The sequence below is a fragment of the Temnothorax americanus genome, unplaced genomic scaffold, assembly GCF_048541705.1.
Source record: "Temnothorax americanus isolate GAGA-0224 unplaced genomic scaffold, ASM4854170v1 Scaffold9, whole genome shotgun sequence".
Classification (NCBI taxonomy): domain Eukaryota; kingdom Metazoa; phylum Arthropoda; class Insecta; order Hymenoptera; family Formicidae; genus Temnothorax; species Temnothorax americanus.
In genome coordinates, this window is record NW_027509812.1 from 5,266,041 (window position 1) to 5,292,870 (window position 26,830).

Sequence of the window (26,830 nt, forward strand, 5' to 3'; positions counted from 1 at the left end):
ACACAGGTGTCAATTTGTCGGTGCCTTCCGTCACGCTTTCGTATCGCGACCAACGCGATCAAGGAGTCTAATAATCACCGAGCAAATTTCGCACAGCATTTAGATGATTCACATCGCGATGCAGCCGCGTGACGACGGTAATTAGTCCTAGTGCACACGCTGATATATAACGAGCTGGCCGACTGCGCGGCGTGTTCTGGAACAAAATCCAGGAAGTGTACGAGCTTCTAATAAAACGCTTATCTTCGCTTATCACGATCGTTGCGCGATGCTGATTTAAAGCAAGCAAGCTAAGTGTGATCGATCCAGCGATTCGATAATTCTCAGACATATGCAGCTTGATAATTAATTAACATCTCTATCTTCTCACTTCTTCACATATACGGTGCACATAATCAAAAAGTTATATCTTCAAAAATATAAAATTTCTCGTGCGGTTATAATTCTCGATAATCTCCTGCTGAGCTCAATTGTAGATCCGTTTACATCATCGTGACACATACACAAATCTAATGTACTCCGACTTCACTGTGTTCGACGTTACGCGTTCAACTTGTAAAACACGTTTCACTTCACGTTCGCACTCCTCGGCAACAATCGTACCATTCAAATTTGGCGCGTTTTCTTATTTCGCTTCTCTTGAAAATATCGTTCGTGTTGCGTGATCTACAAAATCAACGATGGATTTTTCGTGTACATGTGCAAGAAAAAAAGGCCATTGAAATATTCAATTGCAGTAATTGCACTTTTTTTTTCGACGCGACAACGATTCCCGATGAACTTTCACCGCGTTGACTTTTCGCGTTCTCGATCGCTGCGACAGATGACAACGAAACGCACGTCTCGAAATGCTCGCGTACACGGCCCGCACGAGTCGACGTGTGTCAGGGCCTTCGACTCCGCAGAAGCACAGACAGAAACGAAAGACTACACAACGTGACTAACGCGGCACGGAGAAGCGAACAGCAGACGTGAACTATGCGTGTGCGTGTTCACGTGCACGCGTGCCGGGGGGAGGGGAGATGAGAATGGAGGAACCGACAGAGAAGGAGAGAGAAAGAGAGAGAGAGAGAGAAAAAAAGAGGGACAGAACGGCGACGAAACGCCGGAATATCCACCACGCGTTAACCAATTCCGCGAGCATCGCGCGTGCGTGTGCGCGCGTGTACGGGCGGACGTGAATGTGTGCAGAGGAGCGTATCCTCCCGTCGAGCGTGGAACGGACGAGAGCGTCGAGCTGTCAGCGCACCCCACCCCGAAAGCCCCTTTGAAACCAACCCCACCCATCGTGACGAAACCCCCGCCTTCCCTCTTCGTGTCACAGGCTCTTTCCCTTGACTAGTCGTTCCTCCATCCCTCTTCGGACAATCCCCCCGACTGTGACAACATCGAGGAATTGGGTGCCTTGCACGAAAGCGAAAGTAACATGAGCTCGTATCGATCCGAATTGAAATTACCTTAAAGAATATTGCTTCGCTTCTTCGTTACTTTCGTTGGAATTAAATGCTTATCTTAATGTGCGCGATATAAAATCGAAAAAAAAAAAGATAACGAAGGGAATGGAGAAGAAAGAGATAAGAGAAAAAAAATATTTGAGAAGTTTGAAAATAAAAGTACATATACGAATGTCAGAAAAGCAACTTGGCCCCTTTCGTTTCCACCGACGCGGACAAATCATAATTCTTATTCCCCACCGCCTGGCTCGATCATCCCCTCTACGCTCTCTTTCCGGTCTTCTACTTCGGTTTTACCAATTTCCTTTCAGACCACCCCACTTTCGCATCGTAGCGTGAACACCCACCGTAGCAACCATAACAAGAAGATTCTCTATAGAAACACAAAATCATTAGCTGTGTTCAGCAGAAAAAGCAGCAAACAAAGAACTAAGGGTGAGAACCTATCATATTAAAGAATAATAGAACGCTTATCGAGCTACTTTTTCTGCTGAACGCAGCCACTGTTTTCAACTAATCAAATTTTGCAAAAGGGTTCGTTAAACTACAAAAATGTTATTTTTTTTATATTTAAATGCTCTTTATATCCTTGGTTTCATTTACCCTACTATCGACGCGTGACCAAGTCCCAGCCCCTTGAAACGCCAAGAATGTCAGCCGGCGGTCGAAGGGCCAGCTCGACAGGACAGTTAAGAACAGGTATCATATAACGAAATACGTGTGTATATGCTCGTGAATGAGGAAGCATATGTGTAGCCCAACACATTCAGACCAGGGTTTATCATTGACGACCAATGAACAGTCTGCCATTGTCCGAGGCTGACATCCAGAGGCTGACATTTTGGTGAGCGAGGAATGAAGAATGTGACTTTACTAACATGGCCGTCACTTTTGACCTTATGTGCGAGACATCTAGATTCTATAAAGTCGAATAATTATGTTAATACCAATCGGCAAACGATTATAATTAATTTTAATGCAAATCAGAAGATATATGTATAAGATAAACAATAATAAAATCAATTAAGTTAAGTATAATGATGAATTATTAATAAAAAAGTATCCGGGAATTCGATATTTCAATCTCGGAGTTGGTTTTGATATCTTTAATATAATTTATAAGAATTTATGCGAACGGTGTCGAAGATAAAGTTCAGTCAACTTTACCATATTTAAGATAATAATTATTCTAATGCAACACACACACACACAGAATAAAATACCGCGTTTCTTTCATAATTCATTTGTAACATCTATTAATAGAAATCTTTCGAATCGTTCCCAGATTTGTCCGAGATCCTACAAAGGTGGAAATTTTTTTCGAAGAAAATGGAGTTGGCCTGCGTCCGAGCGGCGAAGTGATGACTTTATCCAATCGACGCCATTTCTCATCCGCATTCGTTCTCTACCCGCAGGCTGACCCGCAGTCCCAACCAGGGAAGAGAAGGAACCGGGTGAGGGAGAGTAGCGCCCATGACTTATGATCGCCATTACGGTACCGATAATTATATGCTGTTCCGTAGCCGCTCCCTCTTGCACGTTGTACAAGAGGAACGAGAGGTACCGTAGATGATATCCTGCCTGCCGACGAACTTCGAACAGCCGACCTCTAACGTAACCGCACGCACATCAACCATACGCTCCTCCTGACTCGTTGATCGACCCGATCGATACGTTCCGGTATTTCAGAAGAGTTGGAAAATAATTGCCCCTTGATCGAGGGTCGATCGTTAATATGTGCAATCTCTTTGTGCCACACATCGGTGAGAGTCTCTAAAGAAACTTCAGTGTTTTATATATTTTTATAATCGATTTTGTTAACGATAATTAATACCGTAAATAACTCTGTAAAAAAGTCAATCCCATTTTGTAAATCGTAACTTTTTCGTAGATCGATATATTAAAAATAAAATCGATAACAAATTAAAACAAAACTAATTTTAATATATGTTATTAATACAGATTATCATTGTAAGTAAATAAAAATGAATAACAAAAGATTTTCTAATCTATAAAAATTGGTCTGGGCAACCGATTGTGACGCGAAATCTGAGAAAGAAGTGATTTATAATTACACATGAGAACACAGAGTAACCAGAAGCACCCTCAATTGTTGGAAATGGTCGTCGTATATACCGAGGAAGGACTTGGTAGTGTCCTTACGACTCCCTGCGGCCCACTTATTACGCTGATTCTCTTACGGAGCACTATCCTCTAATGTAAGTATTTCGATCATTACCGCATCAAATTAACTCGATTAATAATAGAATAGCCGGGGGTTTCGGATATTCTATAAAAAGCTTGACTAAAAAGGATTTTGTTAATAGTTTCGTGTCTAATTTCTGTCGCAAAACATAACTGAAAATAACCTTCAGAATTTTAAAATAATTTTATCGAAATATATTTTAGCGAACAATTATCAATAAAGATATTACATAATGTATATAATTTTTTATCATATTTGATAAGAGAAATAATAGTTCGTTATATCATTATAAACAATATAGTTAATTTATGATTAATTTTACATACACATGCTAAATATATTGGCAGTAATCACATATATTGCAGAGATTAATAATAATCTTATAAAACGAATTTTATTAAAAAGAAAAATGCAATGATTTTCGGCAGATTGCGTCTCGTTAAAGAAACATAATTGTCGGGTCATATTTCGGTGGCCAATTGAGATCGCGTAACTTATTGAGACATCGGTGCGTTTAATGCGCCGTTACGTCACGCTTTGTGACTTTTGTAGTAACAAATCGGGACGGCATTGTGCCCGTGCATGAGTTTCCACGGTACTACAGCCCACATGCGTGCGAATACCATTAGCATAACCAACAAGCTCAACACGGCGCCCCGCGCAGGATCCAAACGCGGCGAACACAGAACGTTGTTAGCTACATGTGTAAAGTTCGGGAGGGGAGAAGAGATGCGTGAGGAACGGCAACGAATTCATGAGAACACACCAGGTGTATTCCACCAGTTCTTGATCTTCTGAGCCACGTGCTCTGACGTATTCTTAACTCCAAAGCTCGCGCTCTCGCTATATTTCTTCATTTCTCATTTATATTTTTCAATCTGTTGACATTCTCACATTTTTTCTTCTATACACATTTCTCTTAGTTTTTTTTTTAATGTAGTAGAAAAGACGCTTGTTCCCATTTATGAATGTAATAATTGGTTTATATGATAAATCGCCAAATAATAAAATATTTAATATCACCAATTGTCAATTTTACGTTCAGACGATTTGTATATCTTAATCTCTTAATGATATGATACAATAAAATTGAGCATTTCAATTCATTTCATACAGCGATAGCGTTTTTAATGATGATTCTGTCATTGTGAACAAAAATTGGAAAATAATAGAAAGTTATTTTTGTTCATTTTTATGTTTTTTTAATTTAATTTATTATCTACGATGACGGATAATACTAATAACTGAGTTCGAGAACTAATTGAGTTTCACTGGAATAAAGAAATAACACTTCCTAACATAGATAGTTTCTTCATTCCAGACGTGCTCTTATGTAACGGGAACGCACATCCCCTTTATTGTTTACGAGCGTGAGCTTCTTAAATTCGTGTTATTTTCGTCTGATGTCGCAAGATGAATGGCGTGCGGGTTTTCTGGCAACAACGGCGCATCCGAGAAGAAACTAGAGTAGAGAAATCGAGAAAGGAGATGAAGCGACGGAAGCAAGGATATGAGGGGAGACTTTATCCTCCGTTTCCCTCCTCCCGCCCCACCCACTCCTTTCTCAAGAAAAAGTTAGGAGTTGTTCGTAAAGAACGTCGTTCGAGACGATGAGCGGCACGTCGCTACCATCTCGCCCCCGTATGTCGTCCCCCCCTTTTGTTCCCCCTGCCTCCTCTTTTTTTCCGCGCGTTCCACGCGACGCCTTCGGGGCGCCGTGTCTTGTTATCCGCGTGATGTATGGTGCACTAATTGCACTACGGCGAATAGCGACCGAGTTGCGACGAAATCGATCACATAACTATTCGCGCACGCACTTGCTTGGAACGATCAAAATTTGCCGGAAAATTGTTTCATAAATCGCATTTAATTTAGACGTTTATAATAATAGACCGGTGAACTGACAACTTGATTAGTTTTTTCGTCCGAATTTATATCCGAGATATCGAATTTGTTTAAAAAAAATGAGCAATAATTTTTTGGTTAAAAATGTTGCATTCTATAAATTGCCGGGAATGTTGACAACCTCCGCTGCTATGGTTTTGGTTTTGCGTCCGGCAACGAGATCCCCCTCTCTCTCTCTGTTGGCCCTACTTCCTTAGTCCGTCCGTCGGCATTCGTGATTTATCGCAACGGAAAATAGGAGAAATAACAAGGGATGTCTGCTGCGTTATACGCCTCACTCTCTATCCCAGAATAAAAATGTACTTTGGACCCGCAAACCCGTTATAACTACCGGGCGGTTTTTGAACATAGAATCAAATATTTGGTTCAAAAAGTTGATAATATTTCTCGATTATTATATAGAAACTAATTTCTGTAGCCTTTATCTTCTCAATTACATCTATTTCTTCCCTTCATTTCTTAGCAAATTGTGTAAAAATTCGATACTATAAATTGTAAAAAAATAAAATACATATATGTACATACATATACATACATAAAATTTTTTAACGAAAATTTATTCCTCTAGGAGTCATATAATAATATTTTTCATATAAATTATTCCTCAAAAAGTAACTATTTTACAATATTCTTTTGCAAAACATTCAAGCAACTAAAAAGTAAATATAAAATTTGAAATAAATATCAATTCTATCTCTGATCAAAACAAAACGTTAAAAAAGTAACATTTTAATTTATGCATAAATAATGCTAAAGAGAGAGAAAACAGATAATGTAAGATAATATTAGCTAATAAAATTATATTTATTATATTTTAAATAAAACATTTTCACCAGAGTATATATATACGTAATCTTATGTAACTAGTGTACATTTTTTTTATTAACTATCTCTGTTCTGAATATATATGGGGTGCCAATCCAACATTTTTTACTAATTGTTTTGTTATTTAATAACGGATGAATTTATATACGAGATTTGCAATTTTATTTCCATCGATTTTGGAACGCAATAGCACGGAAGTGAAATGGGAAGAGAAGCGAGGTCAAGGGATAGGTGGAAGCTTGTTCTCTCTTCGTATTAACTTCGTCCTTTGTATTCCTGCTTGTCCAAAGGAAATCGGGAAAACTTTGCGTCATTGTGGACCGAAAAAAGAAAGTTAAAATCTCGTGAAAGCATTGTTGGTTGCGTCAACGTTGCGAGCTATTCCTCTTTTCTCTCTTTCTTTTTCTTAACTAACCGAGACATCGTATATAATATCAAAATTTATGACTTAGGCTGGTATTCGTCTGAGCGAATCTTTTTCTTTTCAGTACTTGTCTCTTCCTTTTCCTTTTGTAATTTCTTTTTATATCCTTCTATGGATCTTCCTGTGCATATTTCGCATTGTTTTGCGTGTTTCTTTGAAATATTACACATATCTTTTTTTATCCTAACATAAATTATCTAGTCGCTATTCGACTAACTAATTTATTTCCAGGAAGATAGAAACTTATTTACGTCTTAATCTGATCATTGATGATAATTGCTCAACACTCAACACGTTGCACAGAAGTTATCTGAATACAAGTGGCTCGTCTCACCCGACCGTCCCGTCGATGTCCCGATATCGAAAGTTAAACCGTGCTTATTAATAACAGACTCATGAGAACGGCCACACATGCGGAGTAGTTTGCGTGCTGCGGTAATCAGTATAATGATCAGCGGCCGAATTGACGTATCGCCAGGATAATATATATGACGGCATATGGCGGCAGATGCATTGCGCAGCGTGACGTGCTCTAACGCGTCATTGATAGCCCTCCGCTCCTCTTCCCCATCCCCTTCTCCCCCCTTCCTCCTGTCACTCTGCCACCCTCCATCAAATTTTCCTATCACCCCAGACTACTCCCTTCATTTCCTGCCTCGACGATCCCCCTGCCTGCCCCTGTACTGGCTGCCTCTGCCTCCTCCCTTCGGTCGTGAACGGAAGGGACGTAATACGAGCGAGGGGGACCCACGGCCAACCAGCGTCGTTGCTTTTAGGGATAAGAATTCTATCGACGTCGTACCCCAAGCCCTTTTTTCACGCCGATGTTTCGGCGGAAAAAATAACATAGTGAGAAAAATGTCGCAATGTCAGCAGTTGAAGATACTGAGAAAAACGCATTAATATATAGTATATTGGTTGTTGTTGATGTTATTTTTTTCCCCGGATTGACCGGGCCGGCTGTGTGGAAATAATAATTCAGTTAAACTTGTATATAACATCAATTATATTAATATTTATGCGACTTCCAATAAAACAAACATAGGTCTTTTATGTCTTAAATAAATTCTTAAAATCAGTAGTTTTTTCATAATTTTCGGAGTATAATGCGTTATTCATATCAATAGATTGTACTATATTTCGTCATAAAAAGTAAATAATTTCGATAGAAATTATTAATATAACTGTATAGGAAAATTGGTAAGTTTAAATCGATTTGTACCTGTGAGCACCTAAAAAGTAAAGTTAAGTTAATAAATTATAACATATCGACGTATAGTATTAAAAAGCTGTCATGTAAGTCTTCTTGTTGTTTAGGCCGATTAAAAGATGAAAGAAAATATCCTAGACCTTTTTTAAGAAATTTCTCACGTACTACGTCTTGAAAGTATTTGATCGGCACGTCGATAAAATTTGTTGACGTACCGTACCAGAAGAAAAACGGAATTGCTGCGCATTGTAGAACGCCAGGACTAAATGGTTAAAGGACCACCGGCAGCCGAGCCGTTATAAGAAGCTGGATAAATTGCAGTTAATATTGGAATCTGTGTTTTTTGCATCGACCGCACAAGCCGCCTTGAAATCTACTGTATCATCAATTACAATTAAGAGTGGTTAGCGAATCGCCAAACGTTTCAAGCACGCGGCGCGGATATATTCCACGCTTCATGCGTGACTTGATAAGAACTTTCGCAGAAAGCGTAATTTCGCCTCATTAATCTTGCTAAAAACCTAATCTTCAACTATGCTGAACAACCATGTTTACAAATTGCTTCACTACATTTTACTTGACGTAATGTATAAAAAACAGTTGTTACCGACAAGAGTATTTTCGTTTTAATTAGTATTATAATGAAAATTACGCGAATACTAGAATATTTCATAATATTGGATATTTCTATATAATTGAGATATATCTCTTTCTTCCTCTTTCTTTACAAACCGTAAATTTAAAATCAGAATCAGAGTAATTATACTTATCAATATATACATAACGATTACATGTCCTAAAAAAATATAGCATTTTCTTTTCTATCTGATCTAATACAAAATAATTAAATGATTAGAGGTGAAAAAAAAGCCGAAATTTTTTACGAGAAAATTGCGATAAACATTACTTCGTTGTTCATTCACGTGCTTTATAGTCACATAAATTTTGATGAATAAGCGAAAAGTGAATAACGAGTTGTGGCAGAATCAATGATCGACGGTTATGAGTTTTGTAATGTGACGCCCGACGAAGCATTTTACATACCATGATTCGACGTTAATTGAAATGTCGCCATTATTTCTCGTACGTTTTGCGATTTATCATAATTCTATCACTTATCAAACGCACATTTTATAGGAAATTAATGCTTCTTGAAAGTAATAAACTAGATCATTTGTATTCAAACAATTTTAAATTGTCGAATTATGCCGAATTATTATATCTCAAATATCATATGTTCTCTAATAGAACATGATTATAAATTGCACTCTCTATTTATTAAATTTCATTTAAATTTAATTCATACTACGATTCATACTTGAATAAAATCGTTTCCTGCGATGGAGCGTATCCATCGTTAATGTTTAACAACGATTCAAGATGTAGTTAAAGCCATTTGACTATCCGCTCACCTCCGTCGCTTCTTTTTCCGTCGCCTCCGTCGGCGAGGTCGCCTTCTAGTTTCCCCCCTGTTGAAGGGGGTAGTTGTTCTCCCCTGTAGTTTCAGGGCCGTTGCTGCTACGCTAAACTCGACTTCTTCCCCTGCCTCGCTTCTTCCCTGCACCGGGGGCCTTGTCTCCGCCCCGGCGCTGGGCCCCGTCGTGGCTGGTACTTCCCTTCACACACCACCTTCTCGGAAGTCTTTGTCCACGAAGAGCGAACAGATTCGCCAACAGTCACCGAGCCAGGTACGACGGGAAACTGCGTGGGATCAGAAAAACCCAACACCGTCGACGAACCATGTGTCCTTCGAGCAGACTCACTGTCTATTGGATAGAGTAACCATGTGAGTCCATTCACCATCACCCTTTCCTCACTTTGTCTCCGCGATACCTTTGCACACAATCCTACGAACTGGAGAAAATCGCACAAAATACTTTGAACGCTTACAGTACTCGGTACTCCAGATTGATCCGAATGATACTGCTTCGAGTCCTTATCGTTTCAGATTGTCTTAAGAAGATATTGCTAAATCGCAATAGTTTGTTAGCTGATAAAGCTGCTTGCCGATGAACAACGATAAAAAATAAGCGAGCAGTCGATTTAGCGCAACATAAGACGGATCATCAGGTCATTCAAAATTATCCTCGTCCACGTTGCTCCTTTACTCGGATGAAATTGCTGACAAAAGCTTGGGTTACTGGTTAAGCTTCTTTAAGACATAACGAGAGTAATGCTCACGCAAGATCGATGAACAGCGCACTGTACTCAATAAGCTGCAATATAACATTGACCTGTAAGATTTACGACGTTCAGGATCTACAATGCAAAACGTAGTTCTGGAACGCTTCTTTGATACTAGCACGAGGTCAAGCTTCGTTTTCCAACTTAAATTTTCTCAGCTTCTTATTGTTGTTTACGATACAACGCGGAAATCAATGATGAAGCAGTATAGATCGTCAATGTAGACGAAAATGTTTCAATCTGCGAGAAGCTCCACACGATATTACACTTCCCTTTAGTCATTCGATGGTCTCGTTAATATATCGCTTTAGCTTGCGCTAAAGCACGATGATCCCGGAAGTTTTCTCAAGGAGAGTACCAAGAAAATAAACGTCGATCCTTCAGGATCTGTTAACTGGAACTTGATCGTTGTGCCGATTCGGAGTTGAGTTGCCTCGCCACCGCAGATCCTCCGTACTGGTTGTCGCACTTCAAGGCGTACCGCACGTGTGTCGAGTTGCACGAAAGACCGTAATTTCGGACGATATCATTCGTCACCGAGCGTACTCCGAGCGCGGCATCCCGTCCACGATTGACAGTCCTTACCGGGGCTTGGTGCGTGTCGGCCAGCGTCGGGACAGCTCTCGGCTCGCCGATACCCATGGAAAACCGCGGATGGTGCCGCGGTGATGTATATCTTAAGCGAGAGATGCGACGACTCTGATCCGCGAATTCCGCCCGCTCGGTTTCGCAGCCTCCGACCGGCGGGACCGGAGCGCCGCGACGCGAAGCGCCCTGTGCACATGCGTTAAGCTTCACTCCCCCGATACACCCGTATCCCCCTTGGTCTACAGCCTCCTGCCCTCGCTTCTCTTGACGCCCCCGTGATCCAGCATCGGTGGTGGTTGCGTTGTGTACAGCACCACGAGAGTCCCTTCTCCCCTGCGCCCGTCTTCGGGACACGGGGAGGCTCGAGGGGCACCGCGGGACACTCTTGAGGCGTCTACCATATATACTGTCACGCCGGCCGCGCCGTTTCTCTCTGCGTCAACAAGGATAGCAGATTGGCGTTCTTCGTTGCTTGTTAAGTTACGCAATTCCAACTAGATGTGATTTTGAAATATAATATCAAAATATTAAATGCTAAATTAATTCAAAAGTTTTAAATGCCTGTAGATTTTTACGTTTTGGAACGAGTGACAAGTCGTGTCCTAAATTAGAATCGTGACAGTAGACTTAAGATAAATTAATAGTAGCGACGATGACAACCAATGCGTATTAAAATTGGGACATAATATATTTCGTCTTCTGTCTTCAGATTAAATGATGATATACGATAGTTGTTTTCGTCAAGGTATTGAATTACGTTTAATCATTTAATTTATTGTGCATGTATTGAGTTGAGGGAGAGCCAAGAACTGTAACTATCACGAATCTATTTCTTCGTTCAACTAATTTTAATCCCCAAAAATGCTCAAAATAGCATTGCTGACGCTAACAAAACCGCCGTGCTCGCGCGCATCGCATCCACGTGCCACTCATTCAAGCTTCCATCAACCACAAGCGTACGCGATTCGAATTGAATGCCGAGCTTTCGAGCCTCGGAACGTGCACGGCCTACAGCGCCGAAGGCCGCGGAGAAAATTGCAGAAAATCCCGAGTTCGTCCGTGCTGTAGAAAGCTGCTGACGGATTCGGCCGTCAATCTTTCAACGGTAGTCGTAATCCTATCAGACGACTACCAGCATCGAATCGCGTAACTCGGATAGAACGCTCAAATACCTTCTCGAGAGGATGATACGTCGTAAATATATGACAGCGAAACATATACGTTCGATTGTGCTCATGTAATCTATCAATATTAATCTATCAATCTTAATCTATCAATATTAATCAATACGTATCAATATTTATTTATTATTGTCAAAACGCGGAACTTTACATAAAAATATTTTTCATCTTCCAATACTTCAAAGTGATACTCTAAGAATAACATATTTTTGTACTGATCATAAAGACATATGAGGGGGTAGAGTTTGTCAATAAGAACAATAAATCCGACTGAAATCTGACGAATCTGATTATTCAATTATGACTTATTACGGATAGTAATTGGTGGGTTACGCAGTCTGAACAGCTATTGCGCGCTGCGGTAAAACATACGAAATATAAAATCCGCACACAAATAGTACGTTACGTTATAAATATTAATTGTATAAGGTTTTTGTTTCGTTCCGTTGAAATATCATATATTATTAGCATACTCGTTATTTATAACGGCATTAATCACACTTAATAAGTTTTAAATCTTACGTCGTCATCACAATTTGTATAATCGTGGATTTAAATGGACTGCTGACAAAGAAATGCTTTATTGGTGTCTACAGTACTAAAATTTATTATAGCTTGTGAATAATTATATATGCTAAATTTTTTGTTCCAAAATCACATTCTCAAGTAAAGACTGTATATAAGAAAAGAACGCGAATCTATGATGCATGTACGAAAGCGTATTTTCGGAACGCTGAGTTGCTATTGCAAGTTTAACTCACTGCGAGAGATTTAAGGGACATCGAAAGCGCTAAATTTTCGGACAAGTGCGGTAATCGTCTTGAGGATCGCAAGAAATTAACGAGACACTAAGTTGTAGAGAGTGCTGAGAGCGTAGGGAGGTAGCATCGAGAAATCACAAACTAGGCAGCTACCAAGGCAGCAAAAGTTCGCACGTCGGTAGGAAAGAAAAGAAAAACAAGGAGAGAAATTTAAAGAACGGCAGCAAAGTAGATAAAGAGAGGGAAGACATAAACCAACGGGCAGCGGCCGTGAAACAAAGCAGGAGTTGCCGGCCGTGTAATTGGACTTTTTGTTACTTGATATTCTTTTTAAAAGCAGCAAGTAAAGCAGGATTTTCTTGGTTATTAATCGAGATCTTGAGAGTTACTTATTGAACATCCGTTTATATTATACACGCGACAAATTTGCTTCAAAGACGGACACATTTAAGAATTTCGTTAAGAATTATAATATTTTCAGAAGATAACGATTTTTCAAAAATTCTTCTAACAATATCACCAAATCAAAATAATATTCAATACAAATTTACGACAAAGTTTGCTGTATGTTTTCAACGTTGTTAAAGTCGGGATATATGATGAAGTCGCCATCAATATAGCGGAGACGATATCGTCAGCAGTAAGAAGCAGCCAACCGTTTATTTGTCGAGTTAGCTCTCGATTGCAGACGCATTGGGGCTACTACCGTACCCTCGTCTTGGGCAGTCGCACACACGCAGACGCCCATACGCGGATGCACGGGCCCCTTCTCACAATCAGTAATCTCTCCCTCCTTCTACTTCTTTCATAGGCCACGCAGTCAGTTGTACGATCTCACGATCGTAGATATGCTCAGCATTCGTTCGCAAATGCTTCGGGGATGGTCGCGCGAGTGTGTGCCACCAGAACTACGTGACCCAGTTTGTTGATGAAGCGCGTAATGTCCGCGTGAAATAAACAGAGCTTCGTGATAATTGAAGAATTGAAGTTTCGATTGCCATCTCGTTGTATCATCCAATCAATCAATTTTTCATTAATGTTTTTTTCTACATTTTTACCCAAAATAGAGTAAAATTCTTATTTCGCATAATTAAATATTTGAAAAAACGAAGAGCAGAAGACTTATACGTTCTAAAAAAAAGTTCTTGAAAAAAGTATCTTGTATCTAAAAGTTGCTCATATTTTGTTGAAAATATGAAGAAAAATATCATTGCATAACGAAAAACATTGTGCTTTATTTTGTGAATGATTATTAATTATGATGCAAGATTTCGATATGATTTGAAAAAGATTGCAGTTAAAACAAAATATTTTATCACCAACGAAACATAAAAGAATATAAAATTGTTCGAGTTCTCATCGTTTTCAAGTAGTCTTAAATTAAAATTCCACGCAAGTATCTTTTTGGATCTGCAGTCTACGTGCCAACGTGGCGATATCGCTTTTCCGTTATCCGTGCAGAATGAAGCTCGTCGACAGTCGCTTCTAAAATATTTTATGAGAATTGTGTTTTAAAATTACGAAGTTTAAAACCGAATACACAGACTTTATTTGAATATTATGTCTAAATTATTATGAAACAGTAAAATATTTTAAAGATCAATACATATAAAGAGGTTCTTTCAAAACGTTCTACTTCATATCTTTGCACAACATAAAAAATATATATAACTCGTACAAAAAAATAATATATAAATTCTAGAGATAAAGAATGTCTAATGTTCTTTGTTGTTTTTTAAAAATCAGCATAATCATTGTTATTTATCGCAAATTAAAATATGTTAGTTTAAAAATGCCGTAAAATGAAAATCTTATTCGGTATTATTGTAAGTCCTCAGCGGACGAAAATGAATGAAAATAAACGAAATAGCTGTAAATGAGAGTACGCGCAACGTATATGGAATATACGTTTTTCACGCGTCACCGACATCTCGTGAGCATCGGGTAGATTATACTGACGCATAAGGGAAAATTCAGCCCTATGGTAGAGGAAACTCTCTGCGGGAGTAGCCCATGGAAGCGGAGCCAGAGAAGTTTCGCTTCGAGAGCGTGACGGGGGTGGAACGAAGGGTGGCGTACGAACGAACGGAACCGAGAAACGCTGGTGAAGGAGGATGCCGGGAGAGAAGCGGGCTGACGACTCGGGGGTGGGCTAAGGGGGTAGGCGAGGGGATGAGCCAGAGTTGGAGCGATGGCAGAGTATTGATTTAGTGGGTTTCACCGTCTCCTTCTATTTGTCTCTCTCGTTCTATATCTCCACGTCTCCACCATCTACAGCCACGGAGAGCGCATCAGCTCATTGTTTCGGTGCTGCCGTTTCTTAGCTGGCAGGGCACGCTCTATTTTTGCACAATGAATAATTTCACTTAAGAACGGATACCCTCACTAACGACTATTATTTATCATATTTAACTATTTTCGTAATTTCCCTGGAGGCACATTGTTACCTTATTATACATATATTCGTATAATTATTAATTATATTAAACAAAAATTAACATTTGGATGTTATAGTTATAGTTGACAGAAAATACTTGTTGCAATATTCTCATAACAATTATGTTAAATCTGTGTTAAAATATTTGGTAATATTACATATTTTTAGCCAATTAATGTCAACTTTTTCCCACGTTAAGCATTAAACGATAAATTACATTTAAAGTGTCGCTAAAAGTTCAGTGGGTATATATATGTATATATTCAGAAACAGTTATCGATTGAATAATCCACGACCGAGCGAGATGGAACGCGAAACCGGTTTTGAAAACGAGTCAAGTTCAGGACACATAAATCGCGATGTATCTCGATACACGTAGGAAACGTCACATTTTCACGGCGAACAAGAAGCCGCCATGCCGCGTTCAACTTGCCGCGAGGCAAGGTCATTTAAATGCGAAATTTCTTTGCCGTGCGACAAATGTTGACCCAAGCATTGATGAATATGTAAACAGTTTGTTCAGGTGAACGCTAAACTACAAGCGGCCACCAGTGTATCGATCGGTGTCGTTCTAGCGTTAACAAATATAACATATATATACGATATGCAAATTAAATAGCGGAAAATCGATCTAGCAACACTGTTGTAGTTTAATTTTAAATGATTTATACGATATACAGTGTGTGTACACTGTTTAATTATGATATTTTACGTTTAATGCTATTATATTATTTAATTGATTTGTAACAAAAAAAATATAACAGCTGCTTTCGTTCTTTCATCACAGGAAATTTACATAAATTGCATTTTTAGTTATAAGACACATAAACTAAAAAAAAATATCATGTTGCAATCATATGATGATCTAATTAATGATAGTCGCAACACCCACGTAACAGTTTAGGGCATACGAGGAGGGAAACCGAGATACTATCTCCATATAGTTAAGAGGTGTTTACAACTTCAGGCAGTGAATCTGTGGGTAAGTGGTGGAGAAGATGGCAGTAAATATTCCTTGGATGCTACTCCTCCCTACTCTTCTCCTCTATCTTTTTTCCACCGTCGGTCTCCTTCTTCTTTCGCGCTTTAGCATGCCCCCTTTCGTCTCGGCCAACCGAGGCAGCATCATCCTCCGCATCGCGGAATTCCAATTTACCCTCCTCGTACCTTCTTTCATCCTCGATCGTGGAGCATGGTTCAAAACGAAAACACCCAATTGATTGTGTCCCCAGTACCCTCGCATGCCATTTCTCTTTGAACGAATTACGAGAGATTTACCTCCCAAAGACGTTTTTAAATGATTAAACGTTGATTTTTTTATCCGTCTACGGGATATTAGATAATAAAAATTCAATGTAAACGTAATCAAATATTGTTTGATTTTATTTTAAATTTCTCTGTATTATATTGATTAAATTAATCAATCTAATCAATGTAATACAGGTACGTTTTGAGCACATATAAGTAGTATTTGAAATTTATAATATTCGAGAAATGGATATATAAGATTTTTGAGATTTTTATAAGATTTAAAGTTGTATTTGATATCATGACGAAAAAGAATAACCCATTTTAAAAATACATTTTTGCAAATTTAAGTGAGAAAATAATCTAGTACAAAATGCGGTCAAAACATTATATTTTTCATAATAGTGACTTGTGTGTGTCTGACCTTTTCGGACAGAAAAAAAATATCAAGATGAAGGTTGCTTCGCTAGATCTGATGAATTTTGTCCTTATCTCGGCTATTCTCAAAGGAATTGGTGAATCTCCGGACGAGTTTCAAAGCAGAAAATTGGTTTCACGTCGCAGATCGGAAAAATAATTAGAAAGCTTTCCACGAAACTTACACATAATACATAATACGTAACTTAAATACGTCATCAAATCTCAACAATTGTATTAAGAAGTGCAAATATCTAACGATTTGCATGTATTTGCGACATTCTTATGATTATTTCTGTTTATAATAATTATAACAAAATCTTGAAGTTTTTTGAAGAAATTGAAAGTATGCGAAATGCACGGAATTAACACTATCGCGCGCGCACTTCACTATACTACTTGCAAGATTATATTATAATTGTCAAATTTAATAGCAAAAGTTGTTGATAAAACCGTACGAAAAAATTGTTTATTTAATCTCAATAAATTTAAAAAATTTTGCAAAAATTAGATTAAACTAGAAAAAATTCACACGCATATAGAACTTTGGAAAAATGTCATTAACAACAAGAAGCATTATAAATAATCTCGTTAATTATTCTAAAATAAACGTACATAACAAATAATATAGGCAGAAATTATTCAAGCATATAAAAGAGATAGAGAAACAAAAATGATACGATATATATATCTCTGATGGAAATTGAAAAAGAAAACGGAGAGAGAGGAATAGAGGGAGGTATCGCAGAGGGATGAGAAAAAAGCGTTGCTGTCTGCAGCCTCGGCCGATACGGAGGAGAGAAAAGGATGGGACTACCGCGTAGACTGGAAATGAAAGAGCTCAGCCCCGAACGGGCGATAATTCATTCCTGAACCGAACGAGGCAGCTGAATCCGGCGTTGCACACGTGCACGATTTTGTGGAATGGGCGGCGTTTTACGTGAAAACTCGCGACTATAGTGATATCAATGGCTATAGAATCCACGCTAGATTTGCAAAATAGAAAAACAATCCTTTTTTTTTTTTTTTTTTTGAGAGAGAGAGAGAGAGAAAATCCATATCGCAAATTGTATTCAGAGCATAATGTGTGTATGTTTGTGTGGAATTCAATTAATTTCTATTACCAATTAAAGACTTCGCTACATATAGCTTTAAGAATTTTAGATAAACATATGTCGGGCATTAAGCGATTTTTTATAATATACAGTATCGTTCTCTTGAAAAAATTTTATTAAGCAATTTCAATGCGAGCGTGTCGAATATAACAACGTTAAAAACAAATAAATTCTTTTATTATATGTCGTAATCATTAGCGTTTTCGTTTCTTTAGCAAAATCTCAAGTTTGTTAAGAAAAGTCAGATGTATATATTGATTTTAGTGAAGAGAAGTATTATTAGATATTTAAGTTTTCTCAATAACATTCATGATTTTTCCATGGAAAGAACCAATCTTGCTAGTATGAAACGATCATGGGGCGAAAGTGAAACTCGCTTTTGTGCCGGATTCGTTTTTCTGACTGTCGGTGAAACTTAAGGGAATACCTTCACGGTTTCGACCTTTGTAGTCAACTTTCACTACCATAAAAATATAAAAAACGTTGTTCCGGTATGTTAGGTAAAACGGAGCCAGTATACATAATACGATTTATGTTCTTCAAGCGAGAACCTACGTTCCTCCGTAAGCCACGTCCGATCAGTGTCACCAAATTGATTCAAAACTTTGGAAAGACTAACACAAAATTTTAGACATTTATTTCTCTTGCATAATACTTAAAAAAAATTACTTGCAAAAATATCATAAACGTTATAAGCATGATCATGTTTAATCTTACATTTACATATTAAAGGAACAAAATAGGCTTGAAAAATATTGTTGCATTATTATGTTACATGGAATAGGCTTTAAAAGATTATATAATTACAGATATTTGTTAATTTTTGGTCTGGAGTGTACTCTTGAGGATCCACCCCTTCAAAGGCTAAAGGGAGGAAAGGGAATTTTGGCTCTAAGCATAACCAACGGAAGGGCGGGTATAGTCAGCGTGAAACGAAAAGCAAGATTTAGATGTCATCCTCATGATGTGCTTTTCCTCTACTCCTCCCGCATGGTACCAGTTAAGACCTCCCTGTAAGACAACCAAATGTTTCTTCGTCCGACCTTCCAAAATCTTTCGTCGAATAACTCATTTAAGAAAGATACTCATTATAGAAAATGCAGCACCCTAATGATTATGATTTTCTAAAGAAATCTATCACAGTAAGTTTCTCAAACGTACAATTCGACACACACACACACACACACATAATGAGTTTTACTTAAACTTAAAATTAATTTAAAAAATTATTTTTATAGTATATATAATGCATATAATATAGTTAAACAGCATCTTAAATAAATTCTTTTTGTTAAAACATATATTAGAGAAAAATTTACTAGTCGTACAAATCCAAATGGTTCAATATTATCTCTCTATAAAACAAATATTTTATCTTCTAAAATAGTGGTTGTATTTACAATTAGATAAAGCATTATATTTTTTTCATCAAACCGTAAAAACATTTTAACGCACTTTCACGGATTTGTCTTTCTAGAAAGGAAATCCTAAATTTTCTACGAATGGGATTAGCTCATCCAATCAAACGCAACATTGGAAGGGCGGGTTTAATTAAAATCTTCTTGGAGTCAGGCTATACTAAGTCCACGGGTAGGAGATGCCACAAGATGTAAGAATAGAACATGAAGAGATTTCCTTACGACTAGAATTTCTAAGTAATTCACCAAATTAACGAAAAGCAATATTATAATAATGAAAATTCCTGTTTTACCTTAATTAATATTCATAAATAAACGTGTATTTAATAATAAACGTATCCGATTATTTTATTTATGACAATTTTATCTTTAATATTCAAAATAAAGATATGTGCTTATTTAAAAATAAATTGCTTATTTAAAAATAAAAAATATTAATATTTTGTATAGATTACTGTAAATTAAATATTAATTTACTTTTCACTACTGTGTGACCTATGAAAATACGTTTATGATATTTGTATAGATCATATTAAATTTACAGTAATCTATACAAATCATAAACGTATTTTCATAGGTCACAGTAGTGAAAAGTAAACAAATTTGCATGTCATTTGTTATTTAAATTGTAATTTATGATTTTGACTTTTATATTTTTGACTTTTACATGAGAGAAACAACATTGACATATTTAAATGAGGCAATGACGCATTTAACACATTTAATCTACAGTCAATTTGTACATATCGAATGTGATTTTATTATATATTTTACTATTTATTAACGTACTATTAATCATTATCAAACACAGTAATTAAAAGTCATTAAAAAAATTAGATTATAATGATACAAAATTGTGTTTAAAACTAATGTGTATTATGCTTCCAGATAAAAAATAAAAAAAAAACCTTCAAATGTCAATGTGTGACATTTTTATCTATTTAGAACAAAGTTACGATAAAATATAAAATATCTTTTTTAATTTCTTGAATTTTTAAAAACAAGTTTTTTAAAATTAAATTGCACCGTGGATTTTTCTTTTTCATATTTTGGATTTCCCTATTCATAATTTTGCAAAATATAACTCCTATAATATAATGTACATTCATATGTAAATTTTGTTTTCTTTTTTATCTACATAAGTCACATTTAATCTATTTGAAAAAAACGTAATTCCGGTAAAGAATTTTCAAAAATCTGTTTACGAACGGAATTCATCTTGAATAATATTCATCTTCAAGGTTAATTGCTGCCAGTCAGCCAATACGAAATCTTCATAAGTGGAGCTATAAATTTATCATGGCCTGAACACCAAGCCTATATTTACTCTATTATACAGGCTCGTTTTTATAAGCCGTTTACGTTTAACGGCAAATAATCGTTTAGATGCCGCGCCATGATACGGGTCATAAATTTGCCGGCACCCATGGTGTTCGAGCTGTGTTATGATGGTGCGGGATATGCGCAGGTCAGTACCACCTTAAATTCGAACGGGGTGCAGGAGGTGGCAGCACCACGGAAACAGCTGCCGCACGCGGACAGCGGCCTTGAGATAGAATTACACTGCCATCTGCTGCACTTTGCCAGAAGGTCAAGTACCTTTGAGTTCCGGCAATATCGGATAGAGGGCTATACTCTATTTGGCGGGTAAAACAATAATCTTCGAATTATCAAGATTTAACATTGACTACGTTTACACGACTGCTTATAATCCGATTTAATAACTACTGTATACTATCTGATCCAAAATTTTTCCTTCCTTTGATTATAACGGTCATTTAAATAAGAACTTATTTTGATATTCTAAACATTTAAATCAATTTTTGATATTTATATACTAAAAAAGTTGTAGTTTAAGTATCAAAAAAAGCTCATATCTAAATGATCATTATGATCAAAAAAGAAAAATTTCGGATCGAATATATAATATACGGTAGTTATTAAACCGAATTATAAGTCGCCGTGTGTGTGTGTAAACGTAGTCATTGAGAAGAATGTTGTAAAAATAATAAAACATTAGATTGATGTCATCTTTACGACATAATAAATATATTTGTCGTATAATTATAGCAATAAATCTAATCTAATAATACATGTATATGACAGAAAACTGTTGATTCATAAAATAAAAAATGCAATTCTTGTGCAATTATGTATGATATGTACAATCTAATGTGATTAATTTCATATGTATGATATGTTAATGAATCATACACAAACATGCTAATACATTATTGTTCACTATTTATATGCATGTTCTAAGCAATAACAATAACCAATACACAATCTTGCAATCAATATTATAACATAAATATAAGAAATAATCATAATACTTAGTTACTTATGAAATTACTCAGAACATTTAAATTTTCTGTTATAGGTATTATATTAAATAGCCTTATATTTTCCACATTAAATTTTCAAATTCTTAGCTATTTTTATATATATAACGTTATGATTTCATAAAAATGTATTATATATTTCTATATTAATATTTATAGTTTGCATTATCTAAAGTACAATTTATTTTTAAATGTCTATTGACAATTAGGTAATATATTTAACTCTATTTGCCCTAATTTTTTTGCACGAAAAAATTTAATTTTGTTTGTTTTAGGAATTAAAATTTGGAATTTCTTTTATTTTTACTAAAGTCATCACACAAAAACTATAAAAAAAAATATTCTTTTATTAATTGTACTTTTAGATTCAGTGTAAATATTTTTAGAAACAACTGACAAAAGATTTAATACAATTACTTGACATATAGATATATCTATATAATTTTGTAATTTCACTAATAAAAGGCTTAATCGGAAATTAAGAAGTGAGCGCGACATATAAATGTCCAAAGCGGAAGGTCTTGTCGCCTTCATCGCGATTGTGGCGATAGACTGGCGCGTGGCATTGCTTATCAATCACTCAGATCAACCTACTGTTTGTCTGTGTGTTTCTGTCTATACTGTTTCTGTAATACAAATCAACCCCGCAGTGCCCGTTAACACCGATCCTTTCGCCTTATATGCGTGATCGTTTGGGTGGTCCGCGGCCGGAGCCAGCGAGGTGCCAAGATCTATTATTAACGACGGAGTAGGGTAAGGAACACGTGAAAGCACGTTGCCGTGAATTCTCACCAAGAAACCTCGGACCGCATGGCGATCGGTCAAATATCGATTGGGCCGATTTACCGAGTAACCTGTTCCGTAAGCAGGCAGGTGTATCTGAACTGTTTTGTAAAGAGATGCAAGTTAACTAATATATATTTCTTGATAAATCCGACATTGCCTTTTTTTTAGAAATATCTAGAGACATGGTTGTGTGAGCTCATTTAATATTAAAAAATTAGAATTTTAGCAAATTTAATTATAATAAATAAAAAATAACATCATTACTTAATGTTCACAGATTAATAAAATTTGATTGTCAAACTACAGACGAGAAAAAAGACAAAGGAGAAGAGAATTGCGCAAAAAGATAACAATTAAATATTACGTCCAAACAAAATTTGATCTTCTTTATCATTTCTTTACATCGTTAATTATATACATAGAATCAAAATATGAATGAGAACAATTGCATATCACATAAGCCACTTATTATATAAATGAATTTTTTTCAAAGAGAGGCAAAAACGTACTAGCGAAAACATTTACTGGGCGTTTCAGTGTTCGCATTTAGTTGACTGTAAAATGAGATGATAAATGGTAGACTAGGCCTGAGCATGCGAGTTTGGTTGGACAGGTAATAATACTCTTCGTAAAGGCTGTAACTCATGCCCCCATCGAACCTCGAGAAAATTGTGATATGACGATCAAGAGCAATAATCTGGAGTAAAACACTGGGAAAGAATTAAGGTGAAAGGCAGAGATCGACGACGACCAATTAGCCTACATAACCATTTTACGAGTATATCCGTCCCAGTCGTGGAAAAGCAAGATTTAATCACGCTACGAGAAGGATGTATGTCTGTTTTCTCACGCATATAGCGAACTTCCTCCCGAAACGAGCAGCCGGCCTATTACTCACGTGCGCGATGATAAACCCGTGCAATCGTCTTAATTAGTTTGTTAAAATACGTTAGATCATCCACTCACGCAGACTAATCGAGATAACGATAATAATAAGGTTAATTTACTTTTCCCTAATATTAGGTATTATTTAATGGCATTACTTCAGTAATTTTGTAATATTATTTAGATAATACGTATGTCGCGTTGTTAAATTGCAAATTTTAACGTTTAATTTTTTAATCTACATATTAATTTTAAAACATTCCCTTATATAATACAGGATAATTAACTGTGTTCAATAATCAGCGAAAAAAATTGCAACTTTTGTACGAACAAGGTATAGAAAACTGCGTAGAGTGCGACCGGTTTTCTGGTTCCACGCAGTCAAGATCCCTGGAACACTCGAGCACCACGCAGTAGTTCGCGCAATCATGTTGCGCAGTAGATCGCAGAATAGATAAACACGACACCAGCGCGGCGCTCGTGCTGTGGTTTTAACATCCAGCACGAAGAAATACAGAAACTACTTAGACGTTTCGCGCATCGTTCCTAGATCCACATCTCCTCGGCGAGAGAATAGCTTATCTCGAGCTATGCATCGAAGCGTTACGTTGCGACAAGAGCTACGTCTTGGATGCTCATTCCATGCTTCATATAAAGAATCGCGTTAAAATGGAGATTACTACGATATTATCTCACTATCTGTCTTCTAACAAACAGAGATACATGCAGATATACTAGAAATGCTATTTTTTTTTTTTTTTATAAACTGGCTGATATAAATTAAGAAATGACGGACCGTAACTAGATAAAGTGATATCAATTTCTTCATTTGATATGAAGTAAAAGGTGAGAGATTTATATAAAATGTTTAAAAAAAATTTATTAGAAATCAGGAAGCATGTAATATATACGTTTGACATTACTCGATAAATGCACTCTCGCACAATTTGTTATGTCAAATTTTTTTAATTTTAATTAATTAATTAAGCATTTTAGTGAATACTATATAGCTTGTAAATTCCAGAAACTTTATTTTATTTATATGATATTACATTCGCTTAATTTTAATTAAGATAATTTATTTTTATATTTAAAAAGCAAATACATAATTTTTAAATCCTATGTATATAGTTATATAGTATTTGACATATAGCTTAGGATGTATAGGAACTTTTATGTTTTTTATTAAAAATCCTAAATCTCATATATATAATAATGGATGAGGACAGAACTGCAACAACTACACCATTGAACAATTTCTGGTCGACCCACAGGAAGCACGACGGAATAAAAAATGGGTGGAAAAAACCAAAGATGTATAACGTATGTGCCTATTTCAGCTAATAATCCCGTTATCCCCGGTTCGATTTTGCCTCGCGGCCATCAGATAATGGACGCGCCAGAAATCAAACTCGGGACTAAATCAGCACGTTGGGGGCGTAAAAGGGGGACAGAAAGGGGACTGAAAGGCCGCCTCATCATCCGTCAACTGTCAAACGTCCAACCAATCCTGCAGAACCATGAACCAAGCAACCACCCACGGGGCCTCAAGGGTAAATTACACCTAGCCTTCTATCCAATCTCGCCTCCTCCTTCTTCGCTCTTTCTCTCTTCTTTCCTTTTACTTTACCTATCAAAGTATCCGGAAAATTTTTGTTCTCTTCTTTTAAGATAAAAGTTTATTACACACAGAACAGATTTTTTATCAAGAAATTTTTTGAAATTTTGTATTGCATAAGCTCGTGAATATTCGAAATTTCTTCTGTCTAACTTGAAGAGATTAATATTTAATAAAATTATAAAATTATAAAATTTCTTAGAAAGTTTCTTAAAGAAATAGCTTAGTAATTAATTCGTTAAAAAAGTGATGCTGAAAATTAATTGGGCAGCAAAGTTTTTTCAAAATATATAAATAAAGTGTCACATGAATGTGCAAAGTAGAGAATTAAATCTTGATCTAAACATTAATAAACATTGATTTGTCAATGTTTATACACTAATTCAATATATTACGAACAGGCTTTTTATTAGAACGGTATTTTCTAAATAAACGATTATTACATGGACGAGATAATACATGCGAGTATAACATATAAAAATACAAAATAAAAATTATGTCAACTTACCAATTGTTTGACTCTTCTTATTTTATAAGCAGCAGTTGTTATTTTAAAACATTCAACTCACATTTTGAGTTTAAAAAGGTTCTTACGGTAATTAACATCTTGATGTATTTAATTTTGTATTGTAATGGAGTGATAAAAATAACTTAGTCGTGTTGTGTGCGTACGTAGAAAATGCTAATAGATGAACCAAGGAGGAAATAGATAAGTAAATCGTGAATGGTCAAGAAAAAGCTCATGTTGTGATACGATTGCCAATAACATATATACTGCTATAATAATTAGATATATTTGCAATAAACGATAAATTTTCCGATGCGATACAAGAAACCAGTTTAGGCCACGGAGTGGTCAGTGATTACAAATATCTTTCGCACGTGTCGATTTCTGCACCGAAATACATCGATAGAGTGGACGCAAAAAATTATTGACAGATTTATATTGCATTGCAAAGTGTTTCATACGATATTGTGTATTATCAATGCCGTTTGAATTATGTCACAAAAATTTTAACACAGATGTCATAAAAAATGTCTGGTAAAAAAACTTATTATAATTCCAAGAGAGTTCAATAGCACAGGAACCAGATGATATCGCAAAAAGCAGATATATTAATTTACACAAAACAAAAGTTGGACGTTCACGGACGGAAGCGTAAGGCCACAATTGTCCGAAATCACGATGGAGCAGTAGTTTGACGCGCGAGAGTAATAACATCCGGTATCTGTTGCTAACTTGAAACTGACAACGAAAAAAAAAAACTCGTAATCCGCGATAATTGTAGTAATATCCCTTTTTTGGAAATTGCAACGGAATGGATATTATATTAGGAAAGAGGAACGGACCGATCGAGTAAGTTAACGGATCGAGACGCGCAGAAACACTGCCAGGATTATGAAGTGCGATGTTGATGGCAAGCAGCGCCGCTGAAGGAGGAAGGAGTGCGCGCGGGAAACACACCACGCGCACCTATACGATCTGCCGGATGTGCCGCAAGACATACAAGCATTCACGTCTACTTATCGCCACATATCGTCGAGCGTCAAAGCTAGGGTACGTACGCCTTGGAATATTTTCTAACAATAAAAATCACCACCTATTAATTTTCATGATAGCCACTACACAAAATTCAAAGCTATATTATCCCCCAAAATACAAATATTATCTTTTTTTTTAGTTTTCATACAATTTAACGTTAAGTATGTTCTATAAAATATATGTTCTATAAAAATTAATCTTCACAAATAATTATATTTTAAAAAAACATTGCTTTTTCGATAAAAATTCTTATGTACATTTTTTATTTTACTTACAACGTTCT

At 36.3% G+C, this 26,830-nt stretch overlaps 1 protein-coding gene and 1 long non-coding RNA gene across 11 annotated transcripts in view; one reads left to right on the plus strand and one right to left on the minus strand.

Annotated features, from left to right (window-relative positions):
* Nucleotides 1-26,830, minus strand: part of Antp (homeotic protein antennapedia) — a 111,282-nt gene that overhangs the window by 31,566 nt on the left and 52,886 nt on the right. Inside the window, exons 1-2 of one of the 5 annotated variants that reach the window (XM_077425656.1) lie at nucleotides 26,130-26,369; nucleotides 25,513-25,686 (exon numbers count right to left, since the gene is read on the minus strand). The exons of 2 other annotated variants lie outside the window; for them this stretch is intronic. The gene's annotated coding sequence lies outside the window, so the exon portion shown is untranslated. Of the gene's footprint in view, nucleotides 1-9,436; nucleotides 11,059-25,512; nucleotides 26,370-26,830 lie in introns of those variants that run through there. 2 more of the 5 variants (XM_077425652.1, XM_077425655.1) reach the window with 2 other exon arrangements.
* LOC143908211 (uncharacterized) lies at nucleotides 7-19,579 on the plus strand. 6 transcript variants are annotated; one of them, XR_013260069.1, is made up of 6 exons: nucleotides 51-2,298; nucleotides 2,740-2,908; nucleotides 2,978-3,217; nucleotides 3,417-3,673; nucleotides 18,765-19,097; nucleotides 19,433-19,579. It is a non-coding gene; the product is annotated as an uncharacterized LOC143908211 (long non-coding RNA). The 6 variants fall into 6 exon arrangements; XR_013260070.1 differs by lacking the exons at nucleotides 18,765-19,097; nucleotides 19,433-19,579 and adding an exon at nucleotides 4,213-4,648 and having other exon boundaries at nucleotides 53-2,298; XR_013260072.1 differs by lacking the exons at nucleotides 3,417-3,673; nucleotides 18,765-19,097; nucleotides 19,433-19,579 and having other exon boundaries at nucleotides 7-137; nucleotides 1,766-2,298; nucleotides 2,978-3,408.